The sequence below is a fragment of the Malania oleifera genome, chromosome 11 (genome assembly GCF_029873635.1).
Source record: "Malania oleifera isolate guangnan ecotype guangnan chromosome 11, ASM2987363v1, whole genome shotgun sequence".
Lineage (NCBI taxonomy): Eukaryota > Viridiplantae > Streptophyta > Magnoliopsida > Santalales > Ximeniaceae > Malania > Malania oleifera.
Window position 1 is genome coordinate 14,941,773 of NC_080427.1, and position 18,547 is coordinate 14,960,319.

Here is an 18,547-nt window from a genome sequence, read left to right on the forward strand (position 1 = left end):
GGGTTGGCAAAATTTTTACCGCAATAAAATAGGGTTAATTTTTATTAAACATAATTAAATAATTTCCAAAATACCCTTGATGTCCCCAATGGTTATATTTTTGCCAAAAACTATATATATCTCCTCATTTGTTAAGATTAGTAAGAGATTAACATTTTCATTAGCAAATTTTTCTTTGAAAATTTTATTGTGCTAAAACTTTTTATACTCCCTCATTCTTACAAGTGCATTATTTAAAACTTTTTCTCATATACATTTGATCATATTTTTTAGAAAGAGAATATTTCCTCACCTTCTTCACCTACATATTGTTTGCATTCGAAGCTAGGTTGAGTGTTATTTTTGTGAGAAAATTTCATACTACTTAGAATCTTAAACTCTCTTCCATACTTGCATTTGTTGATTATTGATTTTGGAGAGTAGTTTAAAGTTTTTCATATTGTATTTTACTTAAAAATATTGGGTTAGGAAAAACTCTTCATTTGCTTAAAAACTTGCATCTTATTGCAAGTTTCATAAGCTTGCTTTGTGTTTTGATAAAAATATTTTTAACAAACTTAAACCCTAATATCCATTGTACTTAATATTTGAAATTACTATTATGATATTTGCCTACTACCAATATATCATCTTGAAATCAAAGGTCTCACTCTCACATATACATATTAATACACATATTGTTGAGAGTTAACACATTGGTTAACAAAATCTCACTTGACCTTAAGATCACATCATTTGTGGGTGCATTGATTAGATTGGTTGTATTGGTACATATTTTCTTAGTGTAAGAAGCATTTGTTTGTACACAAAAATTATTAGTTATCTATTGTATTTCCAACGGGTTGTCGGAAGAGGGAGACTAGCCTTATGAATAGTCTTGATTTGCTCAGACTCGGTTAGGTGAGCACCGGAATGGTTCAGACTCAGTTAAGAGAACTAGGTGCATCATCCTGTTAAGGTGTTGTAAACGGTGTCACTCCATCCGTGAAGTGAGCAACTAGTGGAATCCTCTTACTTGTGAGCTTGAAGCAGGGACGTAGGCAGTATTGGCTGAACCCCGATAACATATCTTGTATTGGATCTCTATTTAATTTTTGCACTTTCAATTCTGCACATGTATGCTAGTACTTGAACTGCTGTGAATGTTTTAATTGCTTTAAATGTCTGCATGCATATATATTTGGGGAATACTGAGCTTGCTATATTTGTTTTGATCATTTGCTCAATTTTATATTAGTGATATTTTTGTTTGCATAGAAAGACCCTAGGTTGTGCAATACTGTTCGTGAATTTGAACATAACCTAGGCAGAATTTTTAAATACCCAATTCACCCCCTTTTGGGATTACACCAATTCCAACAGTTATTTCTTCCTTATCTTGTTTTCAACCGGTGTTATGCCTAAATTATTTTGTATATGCTCGTTTCTTACTTTATTTTCTAATGTTGTACTACTCATTCACCTTAATATTCGCATTTCAACAACGTTTACTTTTTATTATATATTGTTTCTTAGTTGTCCAACATTTTGAACTAAAAAGCAGAGTTGGTCTTATAGTTTTTTATAAAACTTTCCTTTTAATTTTAAGAGTATTTTATTATCACACAATACTTGACGCACTCCTTTATTTCACCTAACCTATTTTAATTTTATGTATTACATCTTTAATTTCCCTTTCCACTTGCATAATAGATCCAAGATATCTAAATTTATTAGTGCTAATAATTTATTGATTATCAAGTTTAATTTTCTCTCCTTTGCAACTTCTTACATTACTGAAATTACATTTCATGTATTTTGTCTTATTCCTACTTTTTAAAATCTTTTAGACTCAAATGTGGCTCTCTAAAATACTAGTTTAGATTCCACTATGCTCTTATTATTATCAATCAATACGATATCATTTGCAAACAACATACACTAAGTAATCTTATTTTGGATATTTCTAATAAATTCATCAATCATTAAAGTAAAAAAAAATAAAGACTCAAAGTAGAACCTTGATGTATACCTACTTTGATCGTCCTACAATCTTAATGCTAGTCACTACGCTATCATACATATACCTCCTTCTTTTGTAAAACCTATTAAAGAACTTTCTTAGGTACTCAATCATATGTTTTTTCTAAGTAAATGAAAATCATATGCAATTCTTTTCCCTAAATTTTTTTGTTAATTTTTTTATAAGATAAATAACTTTTAGTGTTGATCTCTCAGACATAAAATCAAATTATTGTTCAATTATTTTTTTCCATAATTTCATCATATGACTTATAATTTTAATTTCACGATAATTATTACAATTTTGAATATCATCATCTTCTTTTTTTGTAGAAAGGTACTAACATACTCTTACTCTGTTTTTCTGACATTTTCTTGATTTTTATATTTTTATTGAATAGATTAATAAAACAAATATTTCATTTATCCCTTAAATGTTTCCAAACTTTAATTGGTATTTTATCTAGTCATATAGATTTCCTACTTTTCATCTTTTTTAATGTCTTCTTAACTTTAAGGACTTTAATTTTGCAAATAAATTTCCTATTTTTAGTTTTCTCCTCATTTGTTATTTCAAAATTCAATTTTTTATTTTGATTTTCATTAAACAATTATCAAAATATCTTTATCACCTTTCTTTTATGTCGTATTACCTAACTAAGACATTGTCATTCTCATCATTTATACATTTTACATCACCTATATCTTTGCATTTTCTTTCTCTAACTCTAACAAGTTTATAAATGTTTTTTTTCTCTTTATTTTGCAAATATAAAGTATCATAAGTTCTATCTTTAACTTCACTACTAGTATTTTTTGCATTTTTTTTTACCTTTTTATATTTTCAAAGTTTTTTTTTTATATTTTTACAATTTTGCCATATTTTATACTAATTCCTTTTTGTATTAATGACTTTTTGGATTTCTTGATCCCACGACCAACTCTTTTTACTAGTCGTGTATATTCCTTTAGACTCATCTAAAATCTCTCTTTTACTATCTTTATGATAGAATTAGCCATCAATGTTTTAAAAATATTGCTTAAATATTGTCTTTTAAATGTTGAGGAATGTTTTAGAGTATAAAGAGCAAAATAATAGTAATTAAAAACTATCAAAGTTCTTTTAATTAACTTGTAAATTTTTGTTCAGTTCAATTGTTTTGACACTTCTCGTCCTCTTTCTAGATAAGTAGAATTTTTTTTTTTTTTTTATTTACATAGGAACTCCAGCCACCAACGAGTCATTCGGACCCTTTGTTACGACATCAAACTTACGAATCAACGTCCCCCGCCCCAGGCATCATTGATTAGGGTAAAGTCCGAATGTGGACACGACTTCTATGCATCAGTAAAATATTATATACAATATCAACAAGATTATATTTATGGGACGAATATACTAAGCGAGGGTTATATATTTTTGTATGTCATGTAACAAATAACTAAAATTACAATAACTCAAATAAATACTATAGACTTCAAATTTAAAGATACCACACAATTCATGTCTTATTTACTTAGATAAACAAAAGCTTGTTCATACTAATTATTTTTCAATATAAAAAACATTTATTTGTAAATTATTGACATTAATTTTAAATTTATATATACCTTTTAGTCTAAAAAGATCTTTTCATTACCAAATTATACTATGTGTCGACAATTGCACCAAATAGTAAGACCTTTTTTTTTTTTTTTTTTGATTTACATAAGAACTCCAGCCACTAACGAGACCTTTAGACCCCCTAGTGTGGTACCAAACCTACGGATCAACGTTTTCTACCTCTAGTTCTTACTGATTAGGGTAAAGTCCGGATGCAGACATGACTTCTGTGCATCAGTTGGATATTCGACCAACCTGACTCCCGGGACACATCTCCATTACCATCCACGGTCCCTGTTGGCTCATAAAGAACTCTTACCATTCACGGTCCCTGCTGACTCACAAAGTAAACTTTCACAATTTACAGGTACCGTTGGTTTCGTGAGTGTATCAACCTGAAATTGAACCTCCAAGACTCCTTCTTACTTGCTGATGCTTTTTCACCGCACCGTACCGTGGGGGCCAAATAGTAAGACCTTTAGACCATGAGTTAGTTCTTAAATAATTAATTGAGAAAATGATAAATCCATTATACTTATTTTCTTATATATCCTTCACTAAGTGTAATCTTCAATTCCCATTTTTTTAGTCCAAAAAATTTATTGACTAACGAAAGAATGAAAAATTAAATGCAAACTTCCTTCTTATGAGATCATAATTCATTTCTAACATTAAAATTTTAGTAAAAAAAGTATACTCTCAAGTCTAAGTCTGGTTCATGACTGTATCAGATATGACATTGCATGAGAGGAGAGACGAAAGTTCCCACAACACGGCACGAAATGAAAGCGTCGCGTCCCCTTTCCATTCACGGTCAAAGTCGTACGACGCTGAATGGGCGCCAGTGCGCCACGAATTGACCCTGGGCTAGCTTGGTTCGCGTGGATTGCCTTGGTCAGCCGCAGTTGGTTCTCTATGTACTTTTACTGTTTGGGCATAACACATTCGCTACTCTTGAGCTTGAGATTTGACCCCAAAAAAATATATATATATCTTTTTTCATATTTTAAAAATTTTAGAGCGTTCTCTTAACATTTTAAAATTTTCAAAGCCTTCAACAAGTTTTATTAAAAGGACACAAACCTCCTCTTTTATTTTACAAAAAAAAAAAATTTCAAAAAAAAGTTTGTATTTTTTTGACAAACCGTAAGAGAGGTTCGTGACGCTTTTAAAATCTCAACAGATATTTATATTATATTTTACAAACTCTAGGAGGAGGTCCTCAGGATTTTTAAAATTTCGAAAAATGTGTCTGTCTTTTTACTAAATCTCAAGGGAGGTGGTTGTCTTTTGCCTTAAAGTTTTTTTTTAATATTAAAAAATTAATATTGTTATTATTATTTACTGCCTAAAAATGATATTTATTATTGTTATGTTAGAAATTTAAAAAATTCTAAAGGAATATAAAGGAGTTATATATTAAATCAATGAGCCCGAACCTTATTTTATTGGTGACTAGATTTTAGCTATATTTGAAAATTTTTATTCTTAATAAAATTTTATGTTGAGAAAAATGTCAATATATAATGAAAAATACGAGCATATTTATTTTTTTATTTTTATTTTTTCAAATAATTACAAGCTCAGATTGGAAAAAATTGTAATACAAAATTGTATTGAATTTTGTTTAAATTCACACAAATTTAAATTCAAATATCGAAAATTGTGCTCTCAAATACTATTTAATTATTATTATTAATTTTTAATAATTTTGAAGGAAATTTTTATTTTTAATAATATTTGATTTATAAAAAATACAATAAAAATTTATTTTCCTCTTTTGTTCCTTAAGGATCCAATTGAATCAAGTAGTTTATATTTGGAGAAAAAAAAAAAAGAAAATAAGAAAAAATTCATTTTCTGTTTATGTTTCTCTATAAATCAAATAATATTAGATAAAATGATTAAAAATTAAAAAACAAAATGTTAATAATGCATGAAATAAAATTTTGTAAGTGATTATACTCTTATTTTTTATCTCACTTTCTTTAATAACTAAATATAAAAAAATAAATTTATGTTAAATTTCTTTTTCTACTATTCTTTAAATTTTAAATGGAGGCTAAACACACACATCAACCAAAAATAAATCTTAGAAAACTAAAAATTATCTTTTAGCATTGAGGAGATTTAGAGGTTTCTTTTATTAAAAATAATTTTATTTTCTATTTTCATATTCCAAATAAGTATAATATACCATATTATTTTTTTAATATTAAATTATAAGGTTGTTGCTGTGTGACCTGTAGGTCAGGGGTTCGAGATGTGAAAGCAATTTCTTACAAAAATATAAGATAAAGTTGCATACTATGACGGACCCCGCATATGCGGGAGTTTTATGCACTAGACTACCATTTAAATTCCTTTGGAGAAGAGTTGAAAATTATTATTTTATTATTTTTCACATTCTTTACACAAATACTTGAAAATTTTAAAAATAAAGTGATATTTTTAATTATTAGAAAATTAAAAAAAGTGTTCACAATCAAACGGACTGCAATCTTTTTCTTGATTTTTTTTTAAAAAACAAAATATTTTCATCCAAACAAAGCTTATCTGCTATCTGACTTGAAGTGAATGGCTCCCCTGCCCTGCCAGATAAAATTGACTGGATGGGATTTTGAAATTTTGTTATGAAGAGACATCAGATAAGGGAGCCAGAGCGACGGACCAAAGTCAAAGTGTTTCCCAGCTCAATAAGATGCCTACCAAATCTTACAATGTTATTATAGGCCGGGATTTGTGATTCGCGATTCCTCCATATACGGCTCAGCCCTTCGGATTCTTTTTTTATTTTTTATTTTTTAAATTACATAGGAACTCCAACCACCAACAAGTCTTTCGAATTCTCTGATGCGACATCAAACCTATGGATCAACGTCCTTCCCTTAAGTTTCATTGATAAGGTAAAGTCCGAAATATGGACTCTTTTGCCTTGAGGTTAGGTGGGCAAGGGGTGTATGTGGTGAGCGTTAAGCGTTGAGTAGGCTGTGATGAGTATAGTTTTAAAATCCAAACTGATGATAAATTCGGTGACTCTACTCAGTTTAATCCATTGGACTGATACTGAATAATACTCACATGCATAATATAATGAAAGTCCCTAAAATGCCAACTCTTAATTCTCAAAATTTTCACATTTTCTTTTTTGATAGTTCGGAGACTCTAGCCATTATCGCACCATTTTGGTCACTATGGTACGTCACCAAATCCGAGGATGAAAGGTGGGCTACCCGCCCATTGACGCGCCCTTGATAATTCACTAGAGTAGTGCTTTAAAGGGAAATCGAACCTGTAAACTTAAGGTCACCAAAGTCATTAGGCACTCTTATCACTATGATTACGACTAATAATTAATCATAGATTATATTAGTCTATTACTGTTAACTTGTTTTTTTTAAAAAATAACACTAAAAGAAATATTATACTTTCCTTGAATTGTGAAATTTAAATTTAAATTAGAGTAGTAGAAGACTTAAAGGAATTTAATTGATTGTTTAGAATACATACTTATTTTAGTAAAAATTAATTTTAATGTATAGAAATATTTAATTCAACCTTGAGTGTATGGAAACTTTTGCATGATAAAACTTTTAGTCATATTTATTTAAAATCTTAATTATGAAAATTTTAAATCCTGAAAGTTTTAAATTTAAATATCTTAATCGTATTTATTCAATTTTTTTTTGAAATTTTAGAATCTCGATTAGTTAGAAACATTTACCTATAAAAATCTTTTAAATTTAAAATTTTAAATGTATTCATTTATAAAATTAAATTATGGAAATTTAAATCTTGAAAGTTCTAAAATTAATCTCTAAATCTGATTGGTTTTTTATGTACATGCTTATTTTAATAAAAATTAATTTTAATATATAGAAATTTAAAATTTTTTAAATTTTAGTTAAATCCTGATTATATGGAGACTTTTACATATATGCATACTTATTTTAATAAAAAATAATTTTAGTATATAGAAATTTAAAAATTTTTAAATTTTTAATTATATCCTGGTTATATGGAGACTTTTACAAATATGCATACTTATTTTTATAAAAATTAATTTTAATATATAGAAACTTTAAATTTTTAAATATTTAGTTAAACCTTGATTATATGAAAACTAAATCTTAAATGTTTAAAATTTTAGTTATTTATAGTTCAAAATCTTAATAGTTTTAAAATTTATTTAGTCACATTTATTAAAAAAAATAATTATGAACATTTTAGAATCTTGATTATTTAGAAACACTTATCAATATGAATCTTTTAAAATTCAAATATTTAAATTTATTTATTCTATACACCCCAAATTGTTTGGGTCTTATACAACAAAATCAAAAATAGAGTTTTTTTTTTTATTTTTTTTATTTTTATTGTTTATTTCATACAAAAAATACAAAAAAAAAAAAACATTTTGTACATTAAAATAAAAACAGATAAAAAAGGGTGGGCCAACCATCTTCAATTTCTAAACCATCTCAAACTTGCAAAGAAGAGCAAGAGGAAATTAGACATGTGCTAAATGTGAGGATTTAAGTTAAATTGTTGATTGATAAAATTAAGAACTAATTAAGCAAATCAGAAACAATCAATCAATCACAATTTAATTTAAACATTTTTCAGAGGCCTATAAAAAGGGAAACATTATAGAGAAGAAAGACACAAAAAATATTCAGAGAGTGAGGCAAAGAGAGACATTCAAAGAAGGAGATACATATTCACGGTGGGTTGATTGGAGGAGGTCATTTGGGTAGTTTTCAATCAGAGCAAATTCTGATTGAAGAATTCGGAGAAAATTCGAAAGAGTTGCTGCGAAAATTGTTGAGTTTAAGAGGTTCTAAGGATCAGATTGTGGGCTTTCAAATTGCAAGGAAAAAAACTTAAAGATTGGCGGGATTGAAGATTAAAGGTAGGTGTTAATTTTTAATTTAGTTTTTTTTTTGTGTTTAATTTGTACGAAAATAAGCTGTAAGATTAAATCGGATCAATTGAACTAATTCACTTGGTTGACCCAATTAATTCATGGACCTGACCTATTAACCCAGGACCATTTACTTGACCCAGTAACTTGATCCATTCAGTTGATTTGACCCGTTTGAGTTTATGATCCTCATATTCGAGACCCAGATCCAAGTTAGATCTGGGTTCGTCAATACTTTAAGCTCAATTTCAATTTTAACCCAACAGTGGGCTGAGCCTACATGTTTAAATTGAGCCCACACCTTCACTTCAGACCCAATAGTGGACCTAAGCCCAATTTCAAATTTAACCCAATAGTGGGCTGAGCCCACATGTTCAAACTACGCCCACATGTTCAGTCCAAGTCCAATTTTAAGCCTAGATTCCATGACTCCACTTTCAAAAATAAAAAGGCCTTAGCCTCATTTTAAAAATTAAACCCCAATTTTTAAATCCAAACTTGGGCCAAATTTTTAAACCAAATTAAACTTGGGCCCTATTTTTAAATCCAAGCCCTGGTTCAATTTTTTTTTTTCTTAAACCATACCCAATTTTTTTAAAAGCCTAAAAAACTAGCCCATGTTTTTAAAACCTAATTTTTAATCTAAACCCAATGGGTTGACTAACCGAGTCACCCAAACACCTCACTCACCCTATTACAAAAATTCGAAAAAAAAAGAAGAAAAGAAGAAGAAGAAGAAGGGGGAAGCCACCATACGGTGGCATTTGTCAAGGTGACCTAGAATCTGAGTTAGATTTTGGGCACTATAGTTATAGGTGGAGCTGCAGCCATAGATTTTGAGTTAGATAACACTGTTTATGGCATATGCGGTTAGGGCATATGAGTGAGCATGGGATGATGGAACTTCATAAAAGGAATCTTTTGAAGGGTATTAAAACATACAGGCTGAACTTCTACAAGTTTTGTGTTTTTAGGAAGTAAAATAGGGTACAGTTCAAAACAATCACTCACAAGATGGAAGGTATTCTTGACTATATTCATTTGGATGTTTGGGGGTCGGTGAGAGTAGCATCATGGGGTGGACATATGTAATTTGTAAGTTTCATTGATGATTACTCACGGAAGGTCTAGATGTACTTCATGCGACACAAGTCAGAGATGTTTGTTAGGTTTAAATTGTGGAAAGTTGAGGTGGAAAACCAGACCGAGAGAAGAATTAAATGCCTCAGGTCAGACAATGGGATTGAGTACACTGATTCAAGGTTTATGGAGTTCTGTGAGCAACATGGCATAAGGAGACGTTTCAAAGTTCATCGGACACCACAAAAAAATGGTGTGGCAGAAAGTAGAAACTAAACTCTGGCTGAGAGAGCATGGTGCCTTAGGTTGAATGTAGGGCTAGGGAAGAACTTCTGGGCCAAGGCAGTTAGTATGACATGTTTCTTGGTAAACCGATCGCTAAGAGCATCACTAGAGGGAAAAGTTGCAGAGGAGATATGAATAGGTAATGCGGTAGACTACTCTGGTTTGAGGGTATTTAGTTGTCCAACCTATGTGCATATTTCTAGTTAGGAAAGATCAAAACTTGATGTAAATTCTAGATGCTACATTTTTCTAGGGTATTAGAAAGGTGTGAAAGGGTTCAAACTGTGGGATCCAATAACAAACAAGGTGGTGATTAGTAGAGATGTGATTTTCAATGAGAAAGCTATGGTGAAGCATACTCAAGAAGAATATGAAGAGAAACAGAAGCCAAAAAACTAGAGCAGAGATTAGTATGTTGTGCAGGTGGAGTTAGAAACTCATGGCAATGATAACAATATTCATAATGCAGAGAGTTCTAGTTTGGGAAACCTGTAGGTTGACCGTGTTCTTGTACGCATATCCAGACACATTATCGGGTCACCGCCCAAGTATGGTTTTGATGATCTGGTGTCTTATACTCTAATTACCAGTTACAAGGATCCAAATACTTTTCAAGAGGCAGTGCATGACCAAGAGAAAAGCAGCTGAATAGGCGTTATGGTAGAGGAAATGGAGTTATTACATAAGAATCAGATGTGGGACTTCGTGCAACTTCTAGAAGGGAAGAGGGCGATAGGTTGCAAGTGGGTGTATAGGAAGAAGGAAGCAATTTCAGAAAATGAAGGAGAGAAGTTTAAAGCATGGTTAGTAGTAAAGGGATACTCACAAAAGAAAGGAGTTGATTATAATGAAATCTTCTCCTCTGTGGTCAAGCACACTTCCATTAGGGTAGTGTTGGGATTAGTAGCACATTATGACATATAGTTGAAGAAAACGGATGTTAAAACGGTGTTTCTCCATGGTGATTTAGAGGAGTAGATTTATATGGTACAACCAGTCAACCCAAATAGAAGCATTTGGTTTGTAAATTAAAGAAGTCACTTTATGGGCTAAAACAGTCTCCGAGGCAATGGTACAAACATTTTGACTCTTATATGATCCGGATTTGCTACATGAGGTGTGAGTATGATTGCTACATGTATGTAAAGAATCTTGATGATGGTTCTCTCATTTTCTTGTTACTTTATCTTGATGACATGCTAATTTCTGCAAAAGATATGATTGAGGTAAATCAGTTGAAGACTCTGTTGAATAACGAGTTTAATATGAAAGATCTTGGTGCAGTCAAGAAAATACTTGGGATGAAAATTCGCAGGGATAGAACTGCAAGGAAATTGTGGTTATCTCAGGGCGATTATGTAGAAAAGGTATTGGAGAGGTTAAACATGGTTTATGCAAAACCGGTAAGTACACTGTTAGCAACTCATTTTAAATTGTTTACCGCTCAATGCCCAAGGACAGATGATGATATTCGTGACATGTCAAAGGTCCACTATGCTAGTGCAGTAAGGTGTTTAATGTATGCTATGGTATGTAGAAGGCCAGACCTAGCAGAAGCAGTCAACATGGTAAGTGAGTTCCTTTCAAATATGAGTAAACAACATTGAGATGTCATTAAATGGATTTTCAGATACTTACAGGGTACTTCTCACTATGCCATCATATTTGACAAGCAACATAGTGATTCGTTAGTTGTGGGGTATGTTGATGCAGATTATGCAGGGGACTTAGATGACATGAAGTCTACAACAGGCTATGTGTTCACCCTTGTGGGAGGACCTATTTGTTGGAGATCCATGATACAATCTCTAGTGGCATTCTCAACAACTGAATCAGAGTACATGGCAGTAGCCGAAGCTACTAATTAAGTATTGTGGCTTACTGGTTTAGTTAAGGAGGTGGGCATACAACAATGTGGAGTTTAGTTGCGTTGTGCTAGTCAGGGTGCCATCTACTTAACAAAGAACTAAGTGTATCATGCAAGAACCAAACATATAGATGTGAGGTTCCACAGGATCCGGGAGTTGATTTCTTTAGGTGAACTTGTGCTTGAGAAAGTTCACACATTTGAGAACGCATCAGATATTTTGACAAAACCGATTACCACGAAAAAGCTCAAGCATTGCTTGAACTTGCTGAATGTTTCCAGTTGCTAGACGGGAGATGGTCCCAACCGATTGTCCTAAGGTCAAGGTGGAGTAGAGGGTTTATGTTTTCAGTTTTATATTAAGGGGCGTAGATTCGTCAAGGTGGAGGTTATTATAATATGTGATTTATATGATTGAATAGAACATATGTACAAAGAGAAAACATGAAAAAAACAGAAATGTTGTATTACAGGAGGAAACCATTGACGATTTCTCTATAATCGTTGACGGTTTGGCCTAGACTCAGTAAAACAGTCGACGGTTTTGAACCTATTACATCGACTGTTTGCTCTTGGTATTTAACCGTCGATGGTATCTCTACAAACCATCAACGATTTGGCTCGGGAACTCATCGTTTGTTTTCAAATTTTGAATTGAGATGTTGGAGAGGTTGGGTTTTGGAGGGAAAACCTCCAGGAAATTTATAAATATATGTTGTACTAGGTAATAAAGTGTCTTTGGACACAAGATAATGAAATTCACATTACCAATTGCTTCTGTGGATGTAGGCATTGTCGAACCACGTAATTCTTTATGTCATTGTTATTGCTTTCATTATAATCTGTGTGATTGTTGTTTTGTATATTTCACCGTTGAGTGCTACATTATAAGATCAATTTATTCCACCGAACATTTAATTTTCACAACAGAAATAAAATAACAAAATACTAAAACATTATCTATTGGAAAATAGTAAATATCAATAGTATTATCTCATTTATGCACATATGCAACTCTACCATTTAAATAAACAAGTCAAGAATCAATAATAGGGGGGAAACAAAAAAAGACTTTTAAATTGTTTAAGCCACAATTTCTTTTTATACTTAGAGTCAATTATAATTAAAGTCAAATAATATTGTAGCAATTATAATTTGTAAACCCCACGTTTTAATATATTTTTAAACTTGAAAATATTATATCAGTCCAATAAAATGTTGTTATACTAATCATAATCTCTAATTTTAACATAGTTATAGTAGGGACAAGAAATTTAGGAAACTAATAAATTAATTTAAATTAGATAATGCTCAAACATATGCTTACAATATAAGGAAGCAAAATAGACTCAATATAAAGATAGAGTTTTATGCAAAATAGACTCAATATAAGAACAAAAATTAGCTTACTTTGAAAAATAAATTGAAACAACAAAAGAAGAAACATTTAATTTAATCACTTAATAAGGAAAACAAACTCTCCACAAATTTAAATATTGCATAGGTACCAAACATTATATTTCATTTGTCAATAATCTTACCAATCTATGTTAGAACTCAATTCTCATACATATGTTTAGATAATAATAATAATAATAATAATAATAATAATAATAATTCCAACAACAATAACAATGATTAAGTAACTTAATAGTAACACAACTCTTATAAAATACATCCTTGATTAAAAATATAATTGATAGCTGTTATATAATATTTATTAAATAGATATATATTTTTTAATTTAAAACATCACACTAATACCAACAAAGAAAGATTAACATTACATATTTTTTTATTTTGAGACCTATCCAATTTTTATCTTTACTTTTTAGGAATAGTTTAATTAAATTTTATGTAAGTATAACTAAATTAAAATATTTTGAAAATTTTTTAAAAATAAAATACCATTCTTAAGCTTCTTAATTAAAATTACTGTTTGATAGACTTACGTAACTACAGGCTTTAATGTTTGGGATTTTTGTTCATTAGTTCAATGTCTTTCAGAAGTAAAACATGGTGCAAAAATGCTTTCATGGAAGGATGCGTTAGATCCGGGAGACGACTTATGAAGAGGGCTCCATTAAATCGAATCAATTAAATCGATTAAACCCATTAAATCTAGAATCCAAATCACTTGACTATTTGGGTTTTAAAAATATTAGTTAAAGCCAATGTAATGAATCCTAGCTAGGTCTAGGTATTTGTAAATTTGGCCCAACAACGGAATAAAAGTCCTTTTCATCTTAAGTCAATGTCAAATGTAATGATCATGGACCTAACTTTGGTGAGTTATTGTTCACTTTGGTTCAGTGGTTTCATGCGTTTATTTTATTTATAAAAGGCATATGCCTTAATTGAAACTCAAACGCCCCTTATAAGTCCAATATCTCCCTAGAACACATACAAAGTGGGACCGTGGCGGACTCTTTGGTCCAATTTCTGACATCCTTATCAGCGTGATTTCTCTAGTACGCATCCAATTGAATTTGTGATAGGTCATCTTGTCTTATTTCTAACGTCCTCATCAAAGTGTCTTACACTTTTGTGTAGGATCCACTAATTTTTGTGTAAGATCCACTCATATAATAGTACCCCCAAGGAGACTGTGATACCAAGTGTAATGGTCTTGGGTTCAATTCTAGTAAAGTATGATCTGTTTTAGCGTGCTCATTTTACAAGTTTATCCTATGAAAAATGTCTCACTTAATTGGAGATAAAATTATCTTTATAAATTTAAAATTTTCCTAATCCATATCCAAGATGGAACGTGACACCATAAAATGCAAAGGTGAGCGCATAGCTTTTTAACAAGCGCAGAAAAGGGTCCGGATATAGTGTCAACGATCATTTTTCGTTTACCTACATAGCTCATGCCCTGTCGTGGCTCTACCTGCAGCCAGGGCCAGGGAGGCTGCAAAGTGATCTCCAAGTAATTTTTTTTTTGTCTTTACCCTTCTTTCTGATTTCATTTTTTGTTTCTTTACCCTTCTTTCTGATTGGATCTTTTAATTTAATTATCATTTTTGCCATTTGATTATTTATGCATAAGTTGGAATGCGTGCAAATAGTATGGGCTAATAATGGTGACTGGTTTATGTAATAAGCCATTTTAGTATTATAAAAAAATATTAAAACAAACAATTAATTCTTTGTAAGTGTTGCTCACTGTTATAATTTATTCGATTCTTACTTAGAAGTGTCTTAGTCCAACAAATTGTTAATATTTTTTTTCTAGTCCTTCTGTGATCGAGCTTAGAAAGTTTTGGGGGCAGGGTTTAGTTTTGTGTATGTGAGTGGTTGTAAGAACTGTTATATGTACAGTTTATGTTTTAAATACTGATTGTGTATTATGGAGGGAATGGATGCACTTTTTGGGATGTACATAATAAAACTCTAGTATTTTATTTGAGGTAGTTATTTATTATTTTTCGATGTGTGATTGATATTATGGTATCAGAGATGGATAAGTGATCACATAACACCTCGGGCCCCACTTGGTGGGTTAGGGGCGTTACAAAGTGGTATCAGAGCATAGGAAATAGGTTCGGCAGACTTTAGGAGGATTAATACTAAAGTATAGGTTCGAGTGAGGATGAGGGTAGAAACGAGTAGATTAAGGTATTGATAGAAATTTGAGTTTTGTTTCGTAGCCTGAAGGCAGAAATTTCTTGACGGACTTCTATGATTTTCTGAATCAATCGATGGTTTCAGAAAACTACGGTAAATCCATCGACGGTGATGTTTCTAAGCAGGGAGACTAAAACTTGAAATTAGAATTTGAAAGTTAGCGTGGTTGATTTATGGGGATAAGCCTCTGAAAGAGAGAATTTTGATAATTTAAGGGTTGTGATTTGATGATTGAGGTTAATTGAGTGTTTGACGTTTAAATTGAGGATTTGAATCTTAAACTAGTTTCTTCTTGTTTAAATTGTGAAAAATGATTGATTAACAAATTTCGAGGACGAAATTTCTATTGGAGAATGTAGTAACCCGAACCTAGAAAAAAAATAAATAAAAGAAAAGGAAAATAAATAAAAGAGAAGGAAGAAAAATTTAAAGAGACAACACAGCAGAGCCTCGTGGATGAGTCCCTATGCTCATTGACGAGGAGATCCCGAGAGCCAGGAATTTCAGGTTTTAAAGGATTCGTCGACTAATGCATTGAGCCTGTTGATGAGTGTCCTTCCTTGATCCGTCGATGAGTCTTATCTTCTCGTCGACGAGTCCATGTGGACAACAACCTATAAATAAGTCTTGGGTCATTTTTCTCCGAGAAATCACTCTCCTTTCTCACTCTCTCTCTAGGGCTTTGGCCTCTCTGCCTTCTCTCTTCGATTTTGACCCGAATTCAGCCTGATTCGACAATCAAAAACTACCACAGGGTTCCAGGGGCAATTCTCTCCAAGTTAATCGGAGCGGATTCGTGATTTGGAGTTCTTGGGCACCACCCTAAAATTAGAGTAAGGGGGTTATTTTTGAGATTAATTAATTATTTAACTATATGAACTTGGAAATGTTAGGATATTAGGCATTCTAGGGTTGAACTGATTAAGTTAGGATTTGTGGAATACAGGGTTCCGTTTTCCATTCATTTTAGGCAGAATTTCAAGGATCAGGTAAGGGGAATAAGTTATAATAGGTTTTTATTAATTTTGAATCGGTTAAATTCAAGTATGTAAATTTATATATATGAGTATGGTTTTTCTAAACAGTTTAGGCATTTGAAAAATGATGGTTTTGAATAAAATTTATATTTTGGAAAAATCGTGTGGCATGAGAATAACCTTTCATAATTAACTGGTTGTAATATTGTTTGGTTGTAAATACCGTTCGGATGTTAATACTATTCGGTTGTGAATATAGTCTGGTTGGGAATACAGTCTGTTTGTGAATACTGTATGGTTGTGAATATTGTTTGGTTGTGAACATAAGTGGCCATGTGAGGTTTGTTTGTGAAAGCTTTGTGTGAAGTACACAGTAGCCCTATGTGGGCTACGTACTGTGAAGTACGCAGTAGCCTTGTGTAAGCCAAGTACTGTGAAGTACGCAGTAGCCCTGTGTGGGCCACGTACTATGAAGTATGCAGTAGCCCTGTGTGAGCCATGTACTGGGTAGTACGCAGTAGCTCTGTGTGGGCCACGTACTGGGTAGTACGCAGTAGCTCTGTGTGGGCCACGTACTGGGTAGTACGCAATAGCCTATGTGGGCCATGTACTGAGAAGTACGTAGTAGCCCTGTGTGGGCCACGTATTGGGTAGTACGTAGTAGCTCTATGTGAGTCACGTAGTGAGAAGTACATAGTAGTCCTATGTGGGCCACGTACTGGGTAGTACGTAGTGGCTCTGTGTGGACCACGTACTGGGTAGTACGCAGTAGCTTTGTATGGGCCACATACTGAGAAGTACACATTAGCTCTATTTGAGAATACTTCTGATTTTACTAAGGTTTTCATGTCATTTAAATCATTTTAATAACCAGTTATATAGTTTGTGTGCTAAATTGCTATATTTCATGCTTCATGAGGTTATCTTTGTCATTCATTTTGCATTGTATGACTATTCTATCTTTTGGATGCTGAAAGTAATAATTATTGATCATACTGAACTGTTTGATTTAGTTATTGTGGATAAATTGTTAATTTAAAACTCAATCAGGTCATTTCTATATTGGTATTTTTGCGAAAATGCTCTATTTTCAAACAGCATGCTGTCGAAATTTCTAAAAATTTTCTCAATTTTATTGTGTATTTAAATTATTTATACTCAAATGCATTACTTACATGTTTTATATTTATAACCCTTTTTGCTATTGCCAAAATGGGGAGAAGTTAGGCAAAATTGGGTACCTTAAGAAAATATGTTTGAACTTTTAAAATCTTTACAGTTTTCTTATGCATAGTTTCAGGGGGAGTCTTTCTTGGCTGTACCCACTTTTGAAAACTTTTGTGATGAAAATGGAATTTCTCTCAACTTTTCAGCACCATGTACACCTCAACAAAATGGAATTGTTGAAAAGAAGATGTTGACCTTATAGGTCATATCCCGTTTTGATTATGACAAATACTCTGGAATTTAATGGTTGATGAGTTTGTGTGTAGGATCAATTGGAAGTTTCATATGGTATACGCACATGGACTTGAAAGAAACTGAAGACCCAAAGTGTTTATTTTGTAATTTATATTTCATATTTTTTAGGGTCTATAAAATTAATCATGGTCTGTAATAATTAATGCATTGCATGCATAATAGAGCAGATAAACTCAATGAGCATAGTTTGACCATAGGTAACCATAGGACCATTGGTCAGTCGACTAACGTTGGAATTTTTGGACTTAATGCTTAAGGCCATAGGTTGAATTTAGGTCACCAAAACATAATCTTAAAATTAATCATCATATGAATAGGGACAACCTTATAAAGAGAATAAGACTGAAATGCACAAAAAGGGCATGTTCGGTCGACCGAACCTTAATATACAGGGATCTTTGGTCGACCGAACCTCCACCGGGCCAACAGTTTGACCGTTCGGTTGACCAACCTTAAAATGAGCTGCAACGCTTTAGTTGATCGAACTGACACGTAGGGGATTCCAACGCCCTGGTCGACTTAACTTCTAGTTCAAAAATTGCCTTGTGACAACCCGAATAAAAATGGAATTTGAATAATTAAGAGGGAGAGAAATAGAAACAGAAACAGAAGGAGGCCGTAGACTTCGTTGACGAACGCGCAGGGATAAAATAATTCTAAAGAGATTACCTGGATTCGTTGACGAATACAGGGGTTCG